This window comes from Uloborus diversus, chromosome 8, assembly GCF_026930045.1.
Source record: "Uloborus diversus isolate 005 chromosome 8, Udiv.v.3.1, whole genome shotgun sequence".
NCBI classification, from domain to species: Eukaryota; Metazoa; Arthropoda; class Arachnida; order Araneae; family Uloboridae; genus Uloborus; species Uloborus diversus.
The window spans coordinates 40360893-40384491 of record NC_072738.1 but is presented as its reverse complement, the minus strand read 5'-3'; the positions used below and the strand labels follow the sequence as shown (position 1 = coordinate 40384491).

At 32.0% G+C, this 23599-nt stretch overlaps 1 long non-coding RNA gene across 1 annotated transcript in view; it reads right to left on the bottom strand.

Annotated features, from left to right (window-relative positions):
* Positions 1-345: 345 nt before the first annotated feature.
* The window catches only part of LOC129228206 (uncharacterized), a 118653-nt gene continuing 95399 nt past the window's right edge, over positions 346-23599 (bottom strand). Inside the window, exons 5-6 of the long non-coding RNA XR_008580900.1 lie at positions 5141-5230; positions 346-957 (exon numbers count right to left, since the gene is read on the bottom strand). This is a non-coding gene — a long non-coding RNA (uncharacterized LOC129228206). The remainder of the gene's footprint in view (positions 958-5140; positions 5231-23599) is intronic.

Genomic DNA, 23599 nt, shown 5'->3' with positions numbered 1-23599 from the left:
GCAAAGCTGTAGCTATCCATTGACATTTTCGCTCTCATTGAGAGCTTAGTCAACCTGGACAGGACGGAAGCAACGTTAGGCCGATACACTTAATAAACACGCTCATTCAATCTTTAAACTGGTAGCTAAAAATATTTTCCACAACAGTGAAAAGTCTGCACGCGTACAACTTGTAGCGATTCAGGAAACTTTTTTATGATAATACTTGTTTTTACGGGGAAGTAGGTGAAAACGTGTGAAATCCCGAGACGTTCCACGGAAATAACCAGTAACGTTTCGAAATTTTTTTACAGTGTGTTTACAAAAAAAAAAAACAATCATCATCATTCGATATTGATAATAATTGTTGCAAATTTGATGCAAAATACTCAGAAATTATTTTCTAGAAAACAGATATTGTTCGTTTTCCACGAGAAGGCACGTGACTCCGCTTTCGTCACGTGGTATCCGATGATTCTATTTCGCTGTTTTCGGCGGAAGGCATACTCGGAACATGGCATTTTTCCGTAAAAGCACCAGTTTTTAAAATGTAAGAATAACGAAAGTATCAACAATGTGAAGCAAGTAATGTAAAGGATACTAAGTTTTATTTTGCACATTAAAATGCACGCCAAAGTTAAGGTTGTCTGGTTGTCCAATTTACAAGCAGAAGGATACGTTTACCAATCACCATCGCGTAAAATGGAACTGAGAAGACGGGGTGAAGTGCCTCCTCGTTTAAATCGGATCGATAAAATAAGTATGCAGTAATTGATAAAACCAATTCTTGGTTTGTAATTTTCCTTCATACTCCATGTTTATTTCATGATATCTAGAAGCAAGAATTTAAGTACATTTAAATTTCATATGTGTTCTGGCTCGGGAGATTCCTCTTAAAATGAGGTGTGGCAATCGGGTAAAAAAAGGTTGAACACCTCCGCAACTCATCCTGTTCATCGCCAATCAATTAGCAGGTTCCTATATAAAAGAAAAATTGTACTTCATTAAAAAAAAAACATGTAAAACAGCATAAAATTTAATTTAGTAAGCAAAACACCACATAAAGATTGAGTTACTTTTTTATTACAATTTAAAGTTTTTAATATTTGATCACAAAAAGTGTACAATAAACAAAAACGTCGTAGTTAGAATCAGTGGTGCAAGTCATTTTAACCTAGTTTCGATTAGATAAAACTTTTGTAAAAACATTTTCAACAAAATCAAGACTGAGTAAATATCAAGTTCACGAACAAGAGTTGTCTTTAAAGAGATCGTTAATTTTTTTTCTTTATCAAAAATAAACTTTTAACAAAAGTTACTTGTAGTTTGTACTGAAATAAAGTCGAATAAACACAAGAATTCTTATGAAGTTTGATGATGACAGAAAATTCTGGATACTAGCCTAATGGAAACGGCATGAAAACTGATTTAAACCACTATCAATCTTACCAGAAAAGCAGGTTCCTGTTTTTTTTTTTTTTTTTTTTTTTTTTGTAGTGCTCCTAACAGCTAATATATTTTAGTTTTTTGTTCAATTGGTACACTTAATATTGGAATTAAAGATAAACCTGAATCTACGCTGAGCTCAAACTAAATTTTTTGACTTCAACCATTATTACTCTAACCCGTCCAATTAATAGTAAAAAACTATAAATATATGTAGAATGCGTATCTTTTTGGTTTTGCTGAGAATTTCAACTTTTTGTTATTTTTTTTTGATTGCTTTTAACTGGCATTATTTCATCTTAATGCAAACAATAATTATATTAAAATGTTAAATAGTGTATTTCTAAGAATAGAATCGTGTAAGGAAGCTTCTCTCACTTCCATAAAAATATCAGGTTAAAGTTACAACTTAAAACGTGTTTGGCGTTGAATTCAAAGCACTCCACTCTGCATGAAATATTAATTCAATTGTACTCAGATTTCAATCGAAATGGAAGTTAAAAATGGGCAAATATAATCACAATGATTGTTTGTTACAACCGCAAAAACAGAAAACTTAAAACAAGAACAGGTAATAAATAACTGATTAAAACTCGGCAAAGATAAAAACCTCACTTTACGGTTAATAAGACAATCAACGACGATGCCTTTTCATCAATCTTTTGAAACAAAATCCCAGCCTCTAAATCATTTAAATCACGACTATTTTTTTTTCTTCTGTATCTCTTTATACCAACAATCTTTTGACTTTTCCGTCATTAAATTTCTCCGCTTTAATGGCAACATCAAAGGAAAATTTGGTCGGCGAAGACCTGTAGCACGCACAGAATCGGTCGGTTTCTTTTTAAACATTTGTTGTGATTAATTTGCGATGATCACCTACTTGGTTGTAATCGTTACTGGTGTGTGTCTGAAGCTAACGAAGCATTCAACTGCCGATGATTGGAGGGGGGGGGGCGGTCAGGAACGATTCTTTGCAATCTAGAACGTTGCTCGGTTGATTTGCATTCATTACGTATTCACCCAAAACAACTCATTTACATACAAGCCTGGTTTGGGAAAATTCTCTTGTATCAAAGCACAAAATTAGAAGAGAAAGAGAAGGTAAAAAAAATTGAGATGAGAAGAAAAAAAAAACAACGATCGCTACCCACGGAGTAATGTTTTTTTAAGCATTGTTTTACTACTTTTCTTTAAGTTCGGGAGTTTTGTGACTCTTCTAATATCGTTCAGGATAAAAAATGCCTTTTTTAAAGACAAAGAAGAAAGAAGAAGAGAGAGAAAAAAAGGAAGAACAAGAACTGTTCTGCATAATAGCTAAACCAATTTGGAATGTGAGTTTACCCTCCTTCAATCTTGAAATATTCTATACACAAGAGTGAGCGCTCGCTGAAGCTCAATGGGAGTTGGAAATAGAAAGACGAACATGTTCCGCGATATAAAAATTAAACTGAGGCAGGTAAAGTTTTGGAAAAGTTTAGAAGGCATTCAATTCATTTAAAATAGGAAAGATCTACTAAGTATTTGTTTCCAAAGTTTTGCGATCATTGGAATTTAGCTTTCCCTTCGGAAGAAATGCAACTGTAATATATATTGGGAATGTTTCTGGTTCTGAAATTTTCATCGAATAATGGATTCGAGGGCTAGGAAAGAACGGTTTCTTACTTCGAAAGCTATATTAAGTGATTATGGAAGAATTAAATTGAAGTAAACTTTTTACCCAATGCAGTAAGTGAAGCACTAAGAAGATTGATTAAAAAATTAATCTTGTGTTTAGACAATGCTCAATACGAACCAGTTTCTCTCGTAGAATGTTATCTTCTTAATCGCAATGTTAAAAAAAATTATATCGCTAAAAAAGTCGAGGGTTTTTGAATTAATGTTTTCTCTGTTTTTTTGAAAGAAACTGTCAGCTGCCTAGAAAACGTTCCAGATAACTACCGTCTCCTGCCGACAGAGTGGTGTAGTGGTTAAGAAATTGGATCCTCACGCTCAAAGGCGCGGGATCAAACCTGTCTCCAGTCGGGGGATTTTCAAGATGCAGAAAATGAGACAACGTCTATGTCGCGTGATTATGCGGCGTGTAAAATATCCCTCAAGTACTCGTTTGGCTTTTGATATCTTGGCAAAATAAAATTCCTAGTGCTGTTTTGCATCGAATAGAGCTCAGGTGCCTCCCTTTAGTGGAGAAACTGGGAGTCAAAATACTCGTGGCAATGGCATCCCACCGATAGTGGTGCCACGGGAAAGAGTGGTAGCTATGCCGGAGAATCGCACTGGGTCTGCAATAGGCAGCAGGGTCCGATTACCACACAGGCCAGCTATGCCTGGGGCCAAATATTCCTAAGGTGCCCCTATTTATTAAAAAAAGTAATGCATAACATTTTTTATCTATAAAAAAACTGAATAATAAAGCTAAAACGACTCTGAAAAAGGAATTATTTGGTAGATGGCCTATTTTTTCTTTTGAATGTATGTCTGTGAGAGGGGGGGGGGGGGTACAGCAGTATGCTGCCATGCTATGTCCAAAAGTCATATCTGCTACTGAGTGAGTTCAAAATGAGACATTGCCGTTCAAAGTTTAACCCCTCCAGCCTCCATGTATTTGATTTCGATGCAAACTTTTTTATATTTAAAAACAAACAATATTTTTCATTCACAAATGAACCTGAAACAGTTTTAGGTGAAATACGTGACAAAGAAAGGCACCAGGTGACTGTAATTCAATTTTGATGAAAAGTGCAGATAAGTTTCTCACGGCGCACTTATTTAATTCGCTCTATTTAATTGTGCTATAAAAGTATTAAGCTGAGAAATGAATATAAAAAAACAGTGGAGATGCTTGGTGTGTGACTTAAAGAGGTAAAATAGAAAGGGGGGGGGGATTATTGTGGGCCTGAGGCCTAACTTATAGTTAATTGGGCCCAGATAGTCAGTGCCTCTATTGCAGTCCCATTAGGAAAAAAAAAAAAAAAACTAGGTACTGTCTCCTAATTGTCATGTCACCAGAGATATTTTTTTGGTTGGTTGGATTGAGTATGTGTCCTCCCGTTCTACATAAACACACAAACACATATATGCTGCGATGAGCGGGTAAATGCCAGCATTGACAACTTTTTCGTTTTTCATAAAAAAAATAAAAAAAATTTTTTGCATTTTTGTCATCTATTTTACTTTAGTTTTACTATACAAACTTGATTTTCGTTGAAAATAAAGCATGAGAAGTTCGACAATTTCCAATATTTTACCTAAGCTTGAGAAAAATCCATAACACGTTTCTTCAAATATCTCTAAAAAATTTTTGTGGACATTGGCTACTTGGGACTGAATGAGAATCCGTGTTTCCAATAAGACTAAATCGCCTTTTTTTTGTTAAAACTGCCGACAAATAAAATTACATCTTTAATGTTCATGTGGCATTATTGTTTTCTTATTTCATGTGTCTTTTGATGAAAGTTTAAAAGATGGATCCAATTAAATCGTAAATGAGGGAGAAGAGAAATGAACCTTTCAGTGGTCCTTTTTCCGCGCTTTTCCTTTCATAGAGCAAAGTGACAATTAAAATATTTTCGAATAAAATATTTTCTATTTGACTATTAAAAATATTTTTCTTTAATTGAGTAAATGGATGAATAAGTAAAAATAATAAATCTCTAAATGGAAAAATAAATGAGAGTTCTTGAAAACAAGTTAAAAGCAATATCGATATACTTACAATATCTTAATTTTATTTTTTCCCGAACAGGCTTCTCTGACAAGTCCGAACATTCATGGCTAATACATGGACCTTGGTATTAATTGCAGTCTAAAAGAGAAAAAGTATTTCGATGTTAGTTACGCATTTTTGCTTTTAGAAGAAGTCTTTTATCTGAAGTAAGAAATAAATTGAGGCAATGAGAAGCAAAGGGATGTAAGTGAAACAATTTAAAAAATTGGAGATAACCAATACAAATAGTAGGGATACTTCTCCTCTATCTTGAGGCAAGAAATAGTACCCTGGTAGGTGTTGCTGTACAGCATGATTTAGAAAAAAATTCAATGAAAGATTACCTAGGATGTTATCTTTAAACGCGTTTTACTCCAAACTTGAAAATTTCCTTTGCTTCTCATTGCCTCAATTGTAGTACATAGTTCAGTAGTTCAATAGAAAATCACTCAGTGTAATGATTAAAAATAAAAAACTTCTTAAAAATACTGGTTTCATGCAATAAACAATAGGGAAAGTTGAAAGTCTTCAAAGACATGTTGAAATAAAATTGAAATGCGCCAATGCTGGATTTTTGCGATCTGGCAAACACAGTAAAAAAAAAAAAATCTATTTCTGAGAGATTAAAAGTGCCACAGTAAAGAATTACTTGTTAGATAGAATATTTCTATTAGCAAAACTGACATTTATCGAACAATTTCATTCTTAGGAAATTGAAATAAGCTAAAGTTGTTCAGCCCTTCATCAACAGCAGATAAAAGACAGTACTGTTTTTCTTGAAGGGAAAATATAAATGTTTCCACTTGTATGAGCGTCGTTTATCTGTACCAAAAATCTTCAGCAAGTATTTGAGCAACCGCAATTGTTATTCAGTGATACAAAGGACTAATCATAATTTAAAAAAGAGTAGGGGAATGTGGGGCAAAGTGAAATGGGGTTGAGATGAGTGAGTTTTTTTTAAATGAACAAATCGGAAATTTGTTTTGAAAATTACAGCACTTAAAGAAAGAACATTGGTATTTTATAATAAAACTTGCGTTGAAACAGTATTTTTAAATTTTGGCAGTAAATTTGAGTATTCAACAAAAAGTGGAAAATTTTTACTTTTTTTTAATGGGAAAAAGAGAAAAATAAAATATTTTTCTAAGTGAAATATTTTCTCTTCGATAGTAAAACATATTTTTGATCAAAAGAATCAGTAAATAAAAAAATAAATGAATAGATGAAAAGATAATGAAACAATAAACAAATAATTAAATGAATAAATCAATTAATATATGAAGAAAAATAAATGAGCGAGTAAAAGAGCGAATGAATAAGAAAATAAGTGAATGAATGAATAGATGAATTACTAAATGAAGGAATGTAAATGAATTGATTAATAAATGAATAATAAACGAAAACGTGAGTGAATTATACTAAATGATTGAGTGAGTAAATGAAACAAACTATTTCACTTTACCCCATCGACTTAGCCCCGTATGTACTTGACTTATTGTACAGTTTATTTAAAATACAAATTAGCTTAATGCTAATTAATTAATGCTGCATTGAATGATAGGAAGTCGCAATTTGTATTTAAAATGTTAATAACAAGAACTTGATAATTTTATAGTAACAAAAATAATTTTTGATAAAAGTAATAGCTTGTCAAAGAGGGTAATGGGGTTGTTTCCTTCAGTCAAAAGTAGTACTTTTAGTCACTGAAATTGATAGAATAAGTTAAAAAAAAAAAAAAAATCATGGACCCAGAAAATTCTTTTATTTTCCCCAACAGTTATTTTTTAATTAATTTTTTAAACTGTCCGATTTTTTAAAAACAACGTTATGATGATCAGCAGGGAATTAAAATTGCGCTCTACGCTTGCTATCAACCATATCGTTGCCAATACACGTGAGTAAAAATGCAAATTAAACATTTTGTTCTGTGAATGGCAACACTGAATGGCATTTCATCATTTGTGATGTCATCGGCAAGAAATGTAAACAATGAAAGCGCATCGGTTTAAGTATTTTCTTAAAAATATTAAACTTAAACAAATTATTTGAAAAAAAGTTAGATCCTATGTTTTTAAGCATGTTCTTTTAGAAAAAAATAGTTTTAAAATTTTAGAAACGACCCCATTGTCAATTTGGCCTTCGTAGAACATTTTGGCTGGCAACTTATTTATTAGCGATATAATACTCATTACTGGAATTTTTAAATAATTTCCGTTAATATATTTTTAGTTATACGATGGTGTTCAAGAAATATTCGTTGAGTTTTTTGAAGAAGTTCATAATATGTTAAGCATTTAATGTTTTGTTTAAATGAAAGAGCTCTTTATGTAGTTTTAGTAAACGTAGATAGTTTGATTATTACACCTGTAAATTTAAGTTGAAAGAGTGATTGATAATATTGATCTTGTAAGGAGCCCTGTTCCTTGCAAGGCCATTTGGAAAAGCTTAACAAAAGTTAAGTTTAATAAATAGTGATTAAGTCTAGAATTAAAAAAATGATTTATATGTTACACAATGAAACAAAGTGTTAATTAATAATTTGTTTCTTTTATTTATGCAGTAATTGAACTCATAAACATTGTTTATTCGATACAGTGACCTTCCATGGTCCACCCATCTTATTGCAACTTTAAGACGGAGAAGTAGTAAAAGAAGAATATATAGTAACCATACAAAAAAAAAAAAAAAAAAAAAAAAAGAAACACGAACTCTTTTCGAAAGACTTTCTTTTACCGTCCATCAGTAATACTGATGTAAAGGTTTTTGCTAAAATCCCCGTTATTTATTAAAAAGAAAAACTCTAGCAAATGGCTCAAGAAATAGGAGGCCCTTTCGTCACATTCTTCTGCTTAAATTTTATCTAAGCCTGTTTGATTCTCATGATCGACCTCACTTTGGTGAGAACTCGGAAAACTACAAAAACCGGTACTTTTATGAACGCGCCACTAGCAAAATTGTAAGCAAACACCGTTACATCACATCTTTTTAAAGAATTTCTTTTGCAACTTTGAATGATTTTAGCATCTCTGTCAATCGGTTTCGAAAAGGATTCACTGAAAATGATGCCAACAACTGTGGGGTAGACTATAAAACTATTTGTTGTTATGAATATTTATTTTATTAACTCAAAGTATGTCTAACTGAAGTCTTCTTCACGATTTGTAGAATAAGATACAAATTCAAAGGAAGAGGCGCTGCGTGGGACAATTGGATTAAAGTGTGAGAAAAAACGAAGACCTCAAATAAAATGGCGAATATTTAAGAACTTCGACCATGACTTCATTTTACTGACTATAACCACTGATTTAGACAGCTGATTATGACTATTGACTTTGATCACTGACTGTGACTGCTGACTGTGACTGCTGACAGTGACTACTGACGGTGACTACTGACTATGAATACTGACTGTGACTACTGACTACGAATACTGACTGTGACTACTGACTATGAATACTGACTATGAATACTGACTTAGACAACTTACTGCTACTTCACTGCCCCAGACATACTGAATATGACTTTACTAACTGAGCCAAGACATTAATCACCGCAGAAGAAGCAAAGTGCCGATCGTACTTTCTGTGTAATGAGTGCTATATAGTTTAAACCAGAGATTTCTCTTTCCTCCAATAAGATAAAAACAAATACAAGACCCCAATGCAAAAAAAAATTGAAAAAAAAATCAAAAGGTTTTATTTAAAAAGATTTCCCTTTTATTTATATTTTTTACTTTTTTGAATTAATAAACATAATTAAATTTGGCAATTGTTTTTTGTTTACTTGTCATTGCACTTAAACGTTCTTAATGCTGGTTAATAAAGCTCAAGACTGGGACTTCTGACTAGTAGTCGCTGGGTACAAAAGTACGTTCGTAGTAACGTACGTAGTTACATACGTTCAAAAAAACTTGGGCAGTTTATCTTAATTTTTATGTATCATTTTTAGTGTAAGTTTATGAAATATACATTTTTAAAAAGATTTCCCTTTTATTTATATTTTTTACTTTTTTGAATTAATAAACATAATTAAATTTGGCAATTGTTTTTTGTTTACTTGTCATTGCACTTAAACGTTCTTAATGCTGGTTAATAAAGCTCAAGACTGGGACTTCTGACTAGTAGTCACTGGGTACAAAAGTACGTTCGTAGTAACGTACGTAGTTACATACGTTCAAAAAAACTTGGGCAGTTTATCTTTATTTTTATGTATCATTTTTAGTGTAAGTTTATGAAATATACATTTTTAAAACCGGGATATTCTTTTATGCGAATACTGTAGAACCTATATTATCGGAAACTCTTTTAACCGAAATCTCGTTTAACTGAAGTCTGTTTTCTTGTATTTTGTTTCCTGGTAAGTAACCAAGATCACTTCAAGGTCACCGGGAGAGCCCATTTCTATCGTAAGAATCGAATAATTTGTGCTTTCTATCGCTCCCCTCCCCCTTAAGTCCATCGGTAAATTTCTTGAACACAATAAATTATTCTAGTAGAATTTATGAAGTTGCAAAAGTTGAAAGCGTTCAAATGTAAAAGCGAAATACCACTATATTAGACAATTATGTCTTCATTACGTATTTATGCTTAAAATTAAAGAACAAGTAATCTGCATTATTAATAGCACAAAAACGATTAAAGTTATTAAACCAACATTGCTTTTTCTGGTTTGTAGGTGGTTTCTTGAACACATTAATTTGTTTATAAATAATGTAAAACAGTTAAACACATCGTATTTAGTAGTTATTTTACGAATATAACGTGTTTAAATACAGAGTTCAAATTTCAACAATCTCTTAGTAGCCATTTTAAGTACTCCTCTTTTTTCAGGATCTCGATCTAGGTCACTTCGGTTGATACAAATTCTACTACTACTGCATTCTTTTTTTTAACTTTCTTTTCCTCTTTCGAAGTTGATTACTCCATGCTTGTAAAATATAATGTTTTGGATAAATTTCAGACTAGCTTTTGAGATTATTTGTTCACATTAAATGACGTACTAAATTAATCGAAACACTTTAAAAGTTATATCATAATGCATAAAACAATCATCAAAATATAAATTATCTATGCAGTAAAAAATCTGCGCTATTGCATTATCTTTTTAAATACACAGTTAAAAAGTCGTACTAGAAAAAAGAACATTCATTTCAACATAAACACAAAATAAAAATTTAAATCACAATTTAAATAAATTCAGTTAATTATCTTCGGTAGAACGAAATTCTTTTGATAGATACGAGTTAATAGGTAAGATTACCGTATCTACGGGTTTAAATTTAAATACTGTTTCAATAGTTTACAAAATTAATAACAAACACAAAGAATATCTAATCTGGAAGTTTTTCCAAAAATGAAACGTAAAAAAAAGTAAGTAAATGAATGAATAAAGTTCATAAAATTTAAAGAAAAATAAACTCTGTGTTTTTTCATGCGAAAAAAAGACTGTAATATTTATTTCCAGTGACGGAAATTTTTCTTCAATAATTTAGCTTCCATGAATTTTATTCGCAAGGGGTGGCAGTTCAGCACGTGATTAATTACCTGATAAAAACAAATAAGTGAGTGAATAGTGATAGCAATAAGACATCTTGATTACTCAAAAAAAGGAGGGAGAAGGAGAGAAAAGAGTTTCGTTTTATCAGTGTTATAACTATCATGTTCTCAGTACAGTGAAACCTGTGTTAACAAACTGTCTATAACAATAAACCTGTCTATAACGATATTTTTCTTGGTCCCAGAAAAATGTCAGCATGAAAAATACAAACTGTCTTATAACAATAAACTTGTCCATAACGATATTTTTCTTGGTCTCAGAAAAATGTTAGCATGAAAAATAATAGCTGTCTTATTAAGTTTTAAAAATAAAAACTGTCTATAAACCTGTCTATAACGATATTTTTCTTGGTCCCAGAAAAATATCAACATGAATAACCAAACTGTCTATAACGATAACCTGTCTATAATATTATTTTTTTTAGGTCCCAACAGTATCGTTGTAGACAGGTTTTACTATAAAATAAACAATACTCTGAAAAATTATTAAATGGATTCCCTCATTTTTTTTAATAATTGACTTCATTAAAATATATCATTTCACAAACTTTTTGCGAACGCTATTTTGATTTTTACCTTTATTAAATTTTGTTGATTTTGGTGAATTTAAGGTTTTCCGGACGTTGCGACTGTGTTAAGGGAAAGAAAAGAGTCCCACATAGCCATAAATATATTTATGCTTTCTTATTTTTATTTTCTACGATGCATCAAAATTCTTTTCATATTCATGCAAGAACAGAAGATGTATTTTGACAGAGGTCAGCGATATATGCTCATTCTAGCAAACTTTTAAGCACACTTGTTAAGTCACCCAACTGAAATAAAGCATTGAAGTTGACAATCTAGCTTCGACAAGTTTTGCAAAATAACAATTTCTGGAAAGTTCAACAGAGTTGCGAATTGTATGTTTGAGTTTGGAGAGATATCTGTACCAAAGTGTTTTAATATCAAAGTAAAAGTCGAAATCCCACAATGGAACAGAGGATGCGACAAATTAGCACAAAACTTATTCAGAATTTTCAAAGCCGTTCGCGACACTTATTCAAATAAACTCTTCTCGGAAACTCTTCCGCATAACGAATTTATAATTCCACTGCAAACTCTGCAACTGACCCGACTTTGTGGTCTCAAGTCCGAAAAGCAAATAAGGATATTTAACTGCATCAAATTTAAATCGATCTGACTTTCTGAATTTGTTCGCAGTAGTCGTTCCGATGCAGGGAGGGTGGAAAACCCCTGGAGAAAGAGAGATTAAAACTTATTGAAATTCCAAAGATGTTCCCCCCCCCCTTCCTCACAGGACTGACAGAGGGAATCATCATGCAAATGCGATGGTCACCACTGCTGGAAGTCACGTGAGACGGGCATTGATGGTATTTAGCAGCGAAGAATGTGGAACTTCGTTCATTAATCTTGGCATCTGCAGCTATGCTCTGGGGCCGAACTTCGCGTAATCGGAAACACTGTTTCCGGTATTTTGCAGATTAGAAAGATCGGCCTTTTCTGTGATTTGTCAGACCGCTTATTATTTGGGATGACCCGGACTGGAACTTTCGAGGCGTTGAACAAACGCGTTGCTATGGATTTGAATATCTCGACCCTTTGAAGTTTTGCATGCTGGCTTTTACTGTAGATAAGTTTGGAATTCGCCTGAAGAAGTTTTTGAAAAGTTTACGCCATATTTCTGCATATTTTACTGATATGAGCTTTGCAGATACTTATATGTATTTGCGTCATACAGTTGCCCTCGCTTATAACGAATCCTAATTTAACGAGAACTCGGATTTAGCGATTAAATCAGATTAGGTTAGCACAATGTTAAGTCTATGGGAACATAACTCGCTTTTAACGAGCAAACCTCGCTTAAAGCGAGCAAAATTTTTGTATTTTATAAAAAAAATTTTGGTTTCTAGCTCAGAAAAGATTATCCTACTTTTTGGAAAAATTCCCCAAACATTAAACATTTTGAATTCAGCCAAAAGTTATAAATAAGACATGAATCCTGAGAACAATTCAACAACCCTCCACGTACTCAATGGCTTCTAAAGTGCAGAAAAACTTCAAACTGTTTTGAAGCAACGGTCGTAAATGAGGATATTTTTCGGGTTTCCTCGAAAACAACAAAAGAGACAATAAGACAGTTCAAATCAAATAAACAATTCTTTGGTACTGTACAAAAACATAAAAATAACTATGATTTTTTTCCCGAACCCGTTTTTTACGAGCACTCTGTTATAACGAGCAAATATCGAGGTCCATTCTCGATCGTTATAAGCGCGTTTAACTGTATTTTCTTCTTAAAATTACAATAGATTGATTTTTAATTCGTAAAAATAATGATATGAATAAAATATTTCTGAAAAGTAGCTTTTGAGAGCAACTTTTTTGCACCACTTTTTCTCAGTAGTCAACAAGTTTTGCAGATTTGGTAACAACAAATTGAAAATCGAAAACCAGGTATAACCAAGCGTTGAACCTACAGTTGAAGGTTTCGAGGTTAGGCATGCATATTATTAAGACGTATAAACGTACATTGTATGTTTTAAAAATAGCATTAAAAAAAAAAAAAAAAAAAAAACCTAGTGAAAAATATTGCATTATGATCTGCTCATTGAGTCACGTAACAGAATGAAGAGTGCAAAATCTAAAAAAATATTCCTACAAAAAAAAAAAAAAAAAAAAAAAAAAAACCCTTGTGCAAAAGTTGTGCAGTTTCTTTTATCTTTATTCTACTTATAGTATTTCAGTAAAGCATCAGTTGAAGTAAACTTTACGAAAAAACAATATCTGCAAAGCACAAATAAATAAATAAATGAATAAAAATAAGTAAAAAATAAAATAAAAAATAAATAAATAAATAAACAAAATCCAAGAATAATGACAGCGATATAGACATCAGTAAAAATTTTTTTAAACCTCTTTGGGTGAAATTAATTGTTGTTTAATTTATAAATAATTTCTATCGAGTTTACTATAAAATCGAACAAATTCAATACGGGTTGCCAAAAATTTGCGATAAATACTGCATAAATTTGCTTTTAAGAGGCAAACAACCGTTTTTTCGATGAAGTGTTCCTCGATGTGAGAAATGGATCGTTTTACCAAATTCCATTATAATGTGCACAAGAACAAATTGATTCAGTTTCAAAAGATGTCTACTCGCTATTAAAGTTTTGTGTCCTACCGTCCCTTGGATTTCTTTCATTATGCATCTTTTTCTGATTATTGAATCAGTGCGTAAGAAATTAAATTTTAATATATTTCAATGAAGTTTTATGCAAAAATTGCTTCGGAAAGAAACAAAATGGGACACATAGTTGGTACTAACATACATAAATACCGACAATAAATAAATAAAATTTAAAAAAAAACTAATAGACAAATAAATAAAAAGTAATAAATGAACCGAAACTCTTAGAAAGATAGAAAATTTCATCGTCTATTCATACCATAAAAGTAATGAGAAATATATAAAATTTAAATATAAAGTAACACATAACAATTAAGAATCGAAATCTAACTTAAGGAAATTTGACAAAAAGGCAACTTCGAAGCTAAAAAACAAATTCTTTTGACATTAAAAAAGGAAATCCCATTGCACTAAAGAACTTGAAATTTTACTCAGTGTCGGCGTTATATCAGTTTACATTACAAATATTTGTACAATAAATGATTGTTTATTTTTTAGCAGTGGCAAATCATATTGCGACTCAAGAAACGAATGAAACTACAGTCGAGTTCTGATAATCTGAGTTAAACCATATCGAAATCGTACCCAGATTACAGACTACTCGGATTATGCGGACTATATAATAAAATAATTCTATTTTACATGCAACTTAAACAACAGGTGAGGGAATATGAGGCAAAGTGAAATAGTAAAGATAACTTGCCTCTTCAAAATGAACAAATTAGAAATTTCATTTGAAAACTACAGTACACAAAGAAAGAACATATAATAAAACTTGTATTGAAATAATATTTTTCATTTTTGGCAGTAAATTTGTACCTGTAAAAATAGGTAAAAATTTTCACTATTTTTGCAAAGAGCTTAGTAAAATATAAAATATTTTTCTAACGAAATACTTTTATTTGATTATAAAAACATTTTTTATTAATCAGTAAATGAATAAACGAATAATTGTAAAAATAAACAAATTAATTAATTAGTTAATGTATGAGAAAAATAAAGAAGTGAGTAAAATAGTGAATGAGTAAGAAAATAAGTGATTGAATGAATAAGTAATTGAATTAATAAAGGAATGAATGCAAATGAATTAATTAATGAATGAATATGTAATAGATTTAATAAGTGAATGAATAAGTTGAAGAATCCAACGCTTTCACTTTGCCCCGCTCACACTTGACAAATTGTATTAAACATTTAAAATCAAAATTAGCCTTACATTAACGGAATGGTTTTCCCTACTTTTTGCAAACAGTTAAATTCCCCCGCCCCATTAAATATATCCAAAGGTAAGGTTGAAACTGGAAAACAGCGGGGAAGGTCATTTCGTACCGACGAAAGGTAGGGGATACCACCGAAATAAGTATACTGCACTGGACACCTATAGATCTCAATTAATGTTCAAAATGTGTTCTACAAAAGGTTTATCATTTTAAAATGAAAAAAATATTTTCATAAATCACAAAATATTAAAATATGGGTATCAAATTTTGACAATCTTGCATGAACCTTGATCTTTAGAGTAAATTATTCTTGACAGGAATCAACTCTTCGTTTAAAGAATTGGTTAAAGTATATTTCGATAGGTGGTGCTGCAAGCTGTGAAAATGTTTTACCATTTCCCTTCGCCCCGCTATTTAATAATGCCCTACATTAAATGACTAAGTAATAACAAGCAAATATAACCGTAAATGTAGATTATCCAAAAGTATTTTTTACATAACACCTCTCCGAAAAGAAAAAAAGAATCTAACAGCTTTGAACTAACCCGAACCAGTGAAATAAGTAGAGAAGATAAGAAATTTTTTTTTTTTTGAAAAATAAACTCATATCTCAACAAGGTAGGACGGTATCAAATTTTTAACAGCACAAGAGGGAGAGAGAGTGTGTGTATGTGAGAGAGAAAAAGAAAGATAAAAAACGAGAAAGACAGAAAAAAAACGAAAAGCAAGAAAGACATAGAAAGAGAGAAAGAGAGTGAGAAAAAGAAAATCGAGGAGATCGAGAAAAAGAGAAATAGAGAGAGAAAAAACGAGAAAGAGATAGAGAGAAAAAGAGAAAGGGATAGAGAAAAAAAGAAATAAAGAAAGAGATGAGAATAAAAAGAGAGAGAGAGAGAGAGAGAAAGAAAAAGAAAGAGAAAAAAGAGAGAGAGAGCAAGAGAAACAGAAAAGGAGAAAGAGGGTTGGGGGCGGAGGCGCACTCTGTGCTATCTTGTATTTAGCTGGGTCCGGATTAACGGAACTCGGATTGGCGGTACTCTACTGCATAAGAATCTACGGAGGCAATAGGAATAAAACTTTATCCATTACACTTGCGTGGAGTTGATATTTAACATCGGAACTCTAAATACGAAACTCATTTTCATACGCCGGCCCCATTCTTCTTCGGACCACACACGATCACGACTTTACCTGCAACCAGATCACTTTACTCACAGAAACATTCACGTGTCGATCATTAACAAATCCATTGCAAGTCTCAAAAGCCCCCTTCCTAACGGTAACTGCAACGGCCGTCTCGAATTTCGAACGTTTAAATCGTTCAATATATAATTTCTCATCCCCACATGTGGTCTTTGTTCCCTCGCTTGCTGTGTGAAGTCTTTTAATACTCCCGCGAAACACAGACGAATCCATCCATTGCGCCGACACTATTTTGAACGGCAGAATGGGGGTGGAGGTGTTTCGTTAATGTATCGAATGGTTCGAGAAAGAGAGGGGGGGGGGGGGGTGCACGCGATGTTATAAATAAGTAGCAAGTGTGAATGTTAGAGAGGGGGAGAAGGGTTCACTTTAGAAAGGGGCGGAAGTCCAGGAATTTGGACAAATGGTATTTTGGCACACACATCAGTTGCAGTTGGAAGGAAAATTAATATTCGGTTGAGTTTGTGACGTGCTACGAGGGGGGACTGGGCAATTGAGGGGTCGGTTTGGGGTTATAGATGACCCTCTATGGCGGAGGTGCAGAGGTAATTGCTTTAAATTGAGACTAGTTTGTGGGAAATATATCAGCAGTTCTTCGCAGATGCTCTTTATTTCAGGCAGGGTGAGAAATTGCGGCAAAAGGGAGAGTCTCTTAAACTGTTGCCAATTTTGTGTAATCCGTTTTAGTGATCTGTTATTTATTACGATAGTCTCTATGATTTAGGGGAGTAATTAATAATCGAAAATTGTGGACAATATTAATTCATTTTAATACTTGGTAGTGAAATACTATTTAATGCGATAAAGTATCTTTTGAAATAATTCATTGCATGAATATGCTTCTTAGAATTATTATGAATTTTAATGAAGTTTGGAATACAGTTTTACGGAAAAGGCTGCTATTTGAATGTGTTATTACATGCGCATAATGTATGAGTAAAAATATTCTCTGTGCTAAAAGGACACAGGGGGTAGAGGTTAATCCCCCAGAACTCTGTTTTAAGCAACATCGCGAGCACTTGTGTTATGCTCACACACACAAACACTCATAACGTATATAGGTGCACACATACATTAGGTTCGCTCAAAAAAACTTTTTTTCAGCTAGAGTCCAGGACACCCCTATTTTTTTTAGACTTACTAACAGTATTATGCTGTAAAAGTTTTAGCTTCTTACTCAATTTTAAGAGGGCCCCTTAATAGCCGTAGCATAGAAAATGTCACAGATTTAGAAACATTTAATTTCCCCAGCTTTTTTTTGTAAATAATTATTTTATTGCAATGTATATGCATATTACTAGTGTATATTATAATATGTAGCATTGCTTTTTCCATTCAATGCATTTCTTAACCCCCCCTCCCCATACTTTTGAAGTTTGGGGGAGGGGGCTGAGCACCCTTATTCTTTTGAAATAAGAAGCTAAAATTCTTCCAGTATATTACTTTCCACAAGGCTAAAAACATTGAGGAGTGTCCTGTTATCTAGGATAAACTTTTTTTACATGCATTTTTGAACCACCCTAATGCACACATACATACATACATACATACATACAGGCATTCTAAACCTTTTGAAAAGGCAGAGTGGGGACATTCTATTGAAAAAATCTTTTCTTCACTTACAAAACACTTTCATGAAATGGGTATACATTTTTAAGTGTAAAAATATTTTATTCATTCCAAGTTTAACTCTTCATATCTGCATAAGTGCTAGGTTTTTTACAGCTTAAACGTAGTTGCAGTCAATACATTGTTCCCAAAGAATACAACCAATTATATGCCATTTTATAACTTTAATTTTCACTCTCATTTGTCTTAACAATGACTTATTTTCGTTTCAGATGGTGTGTACGAAGACCTGTTGTTCGGAAGAGAAGCTTCATACAAGTAGTTGGGCACATCAATGTGTGCGTTCAGAAAAAAACACGGATAAAAACTTTCATTCTTTTTCAACATTACGACAAGCTTGTTTACTTCGAATTGTTTGTAAAGAAAACTGATAATATGTTAAAGTCACATTTCTATTTTAGTAAGTAGAGGTAAGTGTTTAGCCTAAACATAGAATATAAAATCTATACGTCTAGATTTCTCTGAAAAATTTGATAAACCGACCAGCTGTTTTATAAGAATAGAAACGAATCTTCTCGGATATGTTAAATGTGATCCTCAACCATTACGATAAGTTTTTTTTTCTGTATCACTTGTTTTACTGTTACTGTTATTTTCTGGTACGGGTAACAAACCCTTTCTTCCGATGTTTCTGCATTTGAATATGATACTACCGTTTTAACGATTCATCTAATGGAAAAAAAACTTAGCTGAATTATTAAGGACAAATATTATAATACCTTGCATTTTCAGGCGCTTATTACTTCATTTCAGCGTAAAAAGTGACCAAAAATAAGGCATTGAACAAAACTTTAAAAAAAAAAAAAAAAAAAAAGAAAATCGTATCTGGACGCAAAAATTTATTACGTTGAAAGTGGGAAAACAAGAATAAGTGTATGCATGAAAAATTGAAATTATTGACAATAACAATTTTAACCTGATGAGAGGGACATTAAAAAAAGAGGGAGGGGGGAATTGATTGATTTTGAAAACCGTATATTGAGCTCAACGTTGGTATAAGGTATAATAAGCTCGACCAGTTTTCAATATATTGTTTGTTTCCTGTTCATCTTAGCCTTGAACACAATTTTAGTTGATTTAAAATGCTTTCCATGAATTCCGTAATGCATGACGTTTGAAGAATTTGGGTGGCTAAAAATATTTCTTGAACATTGTTTCTAAAACAATATTTAATTTATTAAAATTGATAAAAATTCCAGAAATATTTTTTGTTTACAGTTGCATTTTTAGATATGAAAGTATTCTTTGTAGTTCAGAACATTTTAAACTGAGGGGTAAGACGTAGCTCTATTGAATTGATAAAGATCAAGAGTCAAGCGATTTTTTGTTTTGTCGTTTACTAATGAAAAAATGCAAAAATTATAAATAAGCAACGAATGGTTAGTAACAAAATTAGCCAACCACCCAGAAACTAAAATCATGCTGAAATCTTGTTTAAATCTAGTTCTCGATCAGTAAAATATTTGCTAGTTATGACTTTATTTCCTTAAATGCAAGTATATAACCTTAAATATTTCCTCAAGCATATTTCTTTAAATGCAAGTATATAACCTTAAATATTTCTTCAAGTATATTTCCTTAAATGCAAGTATATAACCTTAAATATTTCCTCAAGTATATTTCCTTAAATGCAAGTTAATATTAGTTACTTAAATGCAAGTGACAAATAATTTATCGCACACACCCACTTATTACATATATAATACATTTAGTTTTCAGTATATCAATCCATTGTGCACAAATAACAGAAATAATTTCATGCTAATGTGTAATTTTAATTTTCACTCTCATTTGTCTTAACATTAACTAATTTTCTTTCTAATGGCTGATACGACATTCTGCATTTTAATTTAACTTGTAGGTTTAATGTTTTCTTAACTTGATTTAACGGCTTAAAGTTTTTCAAAATTTTCCGACTCCTTAATTTAGAATTTTAGAAACTTAACACCAGAGTTTTAAAATGTATCATTTTAAGTTCGATATATTTTACATTTAAGTTTTAAATGCAAGAGAAAATGTTTCATTGGAAATATTTTGTCCTTATAAAGAATTAACGAGCAGAAGTAAAATAAAACGAAAAATATCTAGCATTCAGAAAAAAATAGGACTTAACTGTCTTTTTTATCCGCAATTACAACAGCAGATGAAAATCTTGTACATACAAATGACATATCAGAAATCAAATTTATGAAGCAGCTTTCTAAATTTACAGGTGATTTTGCAAATGTTACAAAAACTCTCTCCTCTGTAACGCCAGAAAGAAAAACTCACTAAGAACATTAAAAAATCGTCTGCACATGGTAAAAAAATAATACCAAATTTTCTCTCCCCACCCAAGCTCGAAGGAAAACAAAATCGTTTCAATTAGTAAAACATGCCACCAAACGAAGATTAAATTTTTTATAACTGATTTCTTCGAACATGAGGTTTTTTTTTATTAACCATTCCAGCGTGGAGAAGTTTTTTTATTAGCATGTTTTACAAGGGAGGAAAAATTTCTTCGGTTGTTTTCCAGTCGTTGTATGTGAGGGAGGGTAATTAAGACTTTGCCCCTCCTGTATTTTCTTTGCTGGTAGGGAATTAAAAGTTAAGAAAAAAATAATGTAACAGAATTTCAGTTTAAAATGCTTCAAAAATTTACTGATTAATCATAAAAAGAGGTGGAGTTTATGCCGTGTTTTCTGCAGATAAAAGGAAAGGAAAAAAATGTTATTGAAAAAACTTAAGTTTTCCTATGCTCTAGGAAAAATATCGATGTTTCAGTGATATAGATTCGTGTTTCTTTTTTGAAAAGATTTTTTCGGTAGAAACATTCATGTTATTTAGTTTTTAGACTAGGTAATGAAGTAGAAATATGTGGGATAGTTTTATGGCATTTACATGCATATTATTACAACTCAGAAAGTTTATCAATCTTTCAATGTTAATGATAAAATTTAAAGAAGTTTAATAATAAAAAATTAAAAATATCTTTCATGAATTGTTTTTTATCTAAAGGTAATATGGTTCAATATCCGGAAATTGATGCTACTGAGGTATAAAAAAAACTTCTATTCTACCGTGGGAGTGACTGCAAATTTTTCATTTTTATGCATTTTTGTCCTCTATTGTTCGTTATCTTTACTCTACACTAGCGGTATCCGCACGGCTTTGTCCGTAGTAGAAAATTAAAAGATTATTTGGTTCGCCTGTATATTTACAAATCATGGATGATGAATTTCTCGCCAATTTGCTATGTTCATTTGCTCGCCCATGTTACGGTTTCACGTTATGATAATTTGGTAATTTACTCTTCCACGGTATGATAATTTGCTCGATAAAATGTTCTTGAAATTGAAATAGAAAAAGAACAAAATAGAATTTTCAAAAAATCGCTTCGAGGTGCACACTCTTATGCTACTCTTCTGTGCCAAATTTCATGAAAATCAGCCGAACGGTCTAGGCGCTATGTGCGTCACATACATCCAGACATCGGGACATCCAGACATAGATCCAGACTCTCAGCTTTATTATTAGTAAAGATACAGAAGCTTGATTATTTGGTATCCGCTGATAAAAAGCACAAAAAAAAATCTCGATTTCCAGCATTTTCTTGTTGGTAGTATTGAATCCAAAACGCGTTTCTTCAGATATCTCGAAAACTGCAGAGAATATACAGTTTACCTGCCCACGGAAGTATTTTTCTCATAGGAGGACGTAAGAAGGGAAAAACACATAACGGTAACGAAAATACTGTCTAACCACGGATTGTATGGAAAGGCAAACATCCGGTTTACACGCGGAAATGGAAGCATCTATTTGTTTTCAGGGATGTCAGATTTTGCAGATGTATGTTAGCCTCTAAATTAAGCAGATTCTCATTCAAATGAGCGGAATACGCGCATAAAATTTTATTTTCCCCCTCATTCAGATGGAGTCGCCTTAGTTGGATGTTTGCCAATTCCATACAATCCGTGGTCAAACAGTAGAGTTGTCGCATTGTTTTCACGTTTTAAAAACTAAAATTATAAGTGCTTTTTTAATATGCTGGTATGACTTAAAATTAAGAACATGATATTTATTTCAAACTTTACTGGCTATTTTCTGCCCGAATTTGGTGATGCACGAAGTTTTAATCAGCAACTTCTTATCCACTATTAAGGGATAGGGGTGGAGGGTGGAGGTGAACAGTAAGTAAGCTATATTTGGTTCTGCTTTTAATAAATGTGTGCGTTTATGTCGATTAAAACCACAATTTGAAGATTATAAATTGGCATGTTGAATGTAAGATATCGTTTCGTGTGTGCATTCATTCATCACACCCAATCCCCCCACATGTTAATTCACCTCAGAAGAAATGGATGAACACTAAATTCGTTGTAATTCATAAAACCTCAAAAGGGCCATTCCACGAAAAAGTCAGCTTTTTGTCCCGCACGTGACGGTTCATATATTTCCTTAAAAATAGTAATTTTAAAGGATAACGACAAATTTTTTTGCTTGAGAAATCACTTATAAGTTTGTAATCTCTTAAGCAGAAACAACTCGTTTATTAATATTTTAAAGTATTATTTTGAATGAAATGTATGAGGAGTCACGTGCGAGACAAAATGACCGTTTTCCGTGGAATGTCCCCAAAAGAAGTAGCAACTCCCTTGTTTTGTTTACCTCAAGAATTTAATTCTTCATCTTCATTAAAATGACTTTTTTTTGTGATTTTTCGCATTCGTCAATTAATTGTGAAACTTATACAAAGTTAATTTCTTTCCATGAAGTTTGTTATAATCCAGGAAAATGATGGATAATTTTATGTGTATTGTGCATAGTAATAAACTCATATTTGGGCTCAGTTAAGTTATTACTGTTAATGCTTTGGTAACTCAACTAAAGTACAGGATTGAGTAAACTGAAACATAAAAAGTGAAAAAATATCTGTACATAAATCAAGAAATTTACTTTGTTAATAGAACCAACAATGAAACCAGTAGAATTCGAAAAAATGTGTAGGAAATTTTATTTAATAATTTATCCACTAAATATGCGCTTCGTTCAAAAGTAGGATGCCTTCAGGTTTGAAAAGCAGATTTTTTTCTTCTTTCAAAATCAGTTTGCTTAAAATTTTTTTGTACACAGTAGAAGTTTGAATTTCCGCCGTCAAACAAGGATAAAAATTTACTCGTAACAGTATTAATGTAACCAGTGGCGTACCTAGCATGAGTGACACCTGGGGCGGTAACTTGTGGTGTTACCCCCCCCCCCTCCTACAAACGCAAAAAAAAAAAATTAAATGTTCTGTGAAAAAATGAAATTTATACAATATTCAGAAACAAACATACATTTGTGTTACTATGAAATTTTTAGTGTGTTGATGTACAAAAGACAAATAAAAACTCTGAACACTTTTTATATAACTTGCCATAGACTCATATGTGCAGAGCCGTTGCGAGATCTAAAAAGAGAGGGATATGACATTGATGGCCTCTTATTTCAAACGTACACAAACACAGGGGAAAATAATGGGTTTCAGTATTTTGGTTTAAAAGGAAGTTATTATTATGTCTGAGTTTGGACAATATGAAATTAATATTGAGCTTTATGTTCATTCCATGATGTGGGGTGAGAGCAAGGGGGTACGGGATCCCCCCGGAAAAATTTCAAATTTGTAGTCTTAAAAGTTCATTTTAGCTTTATA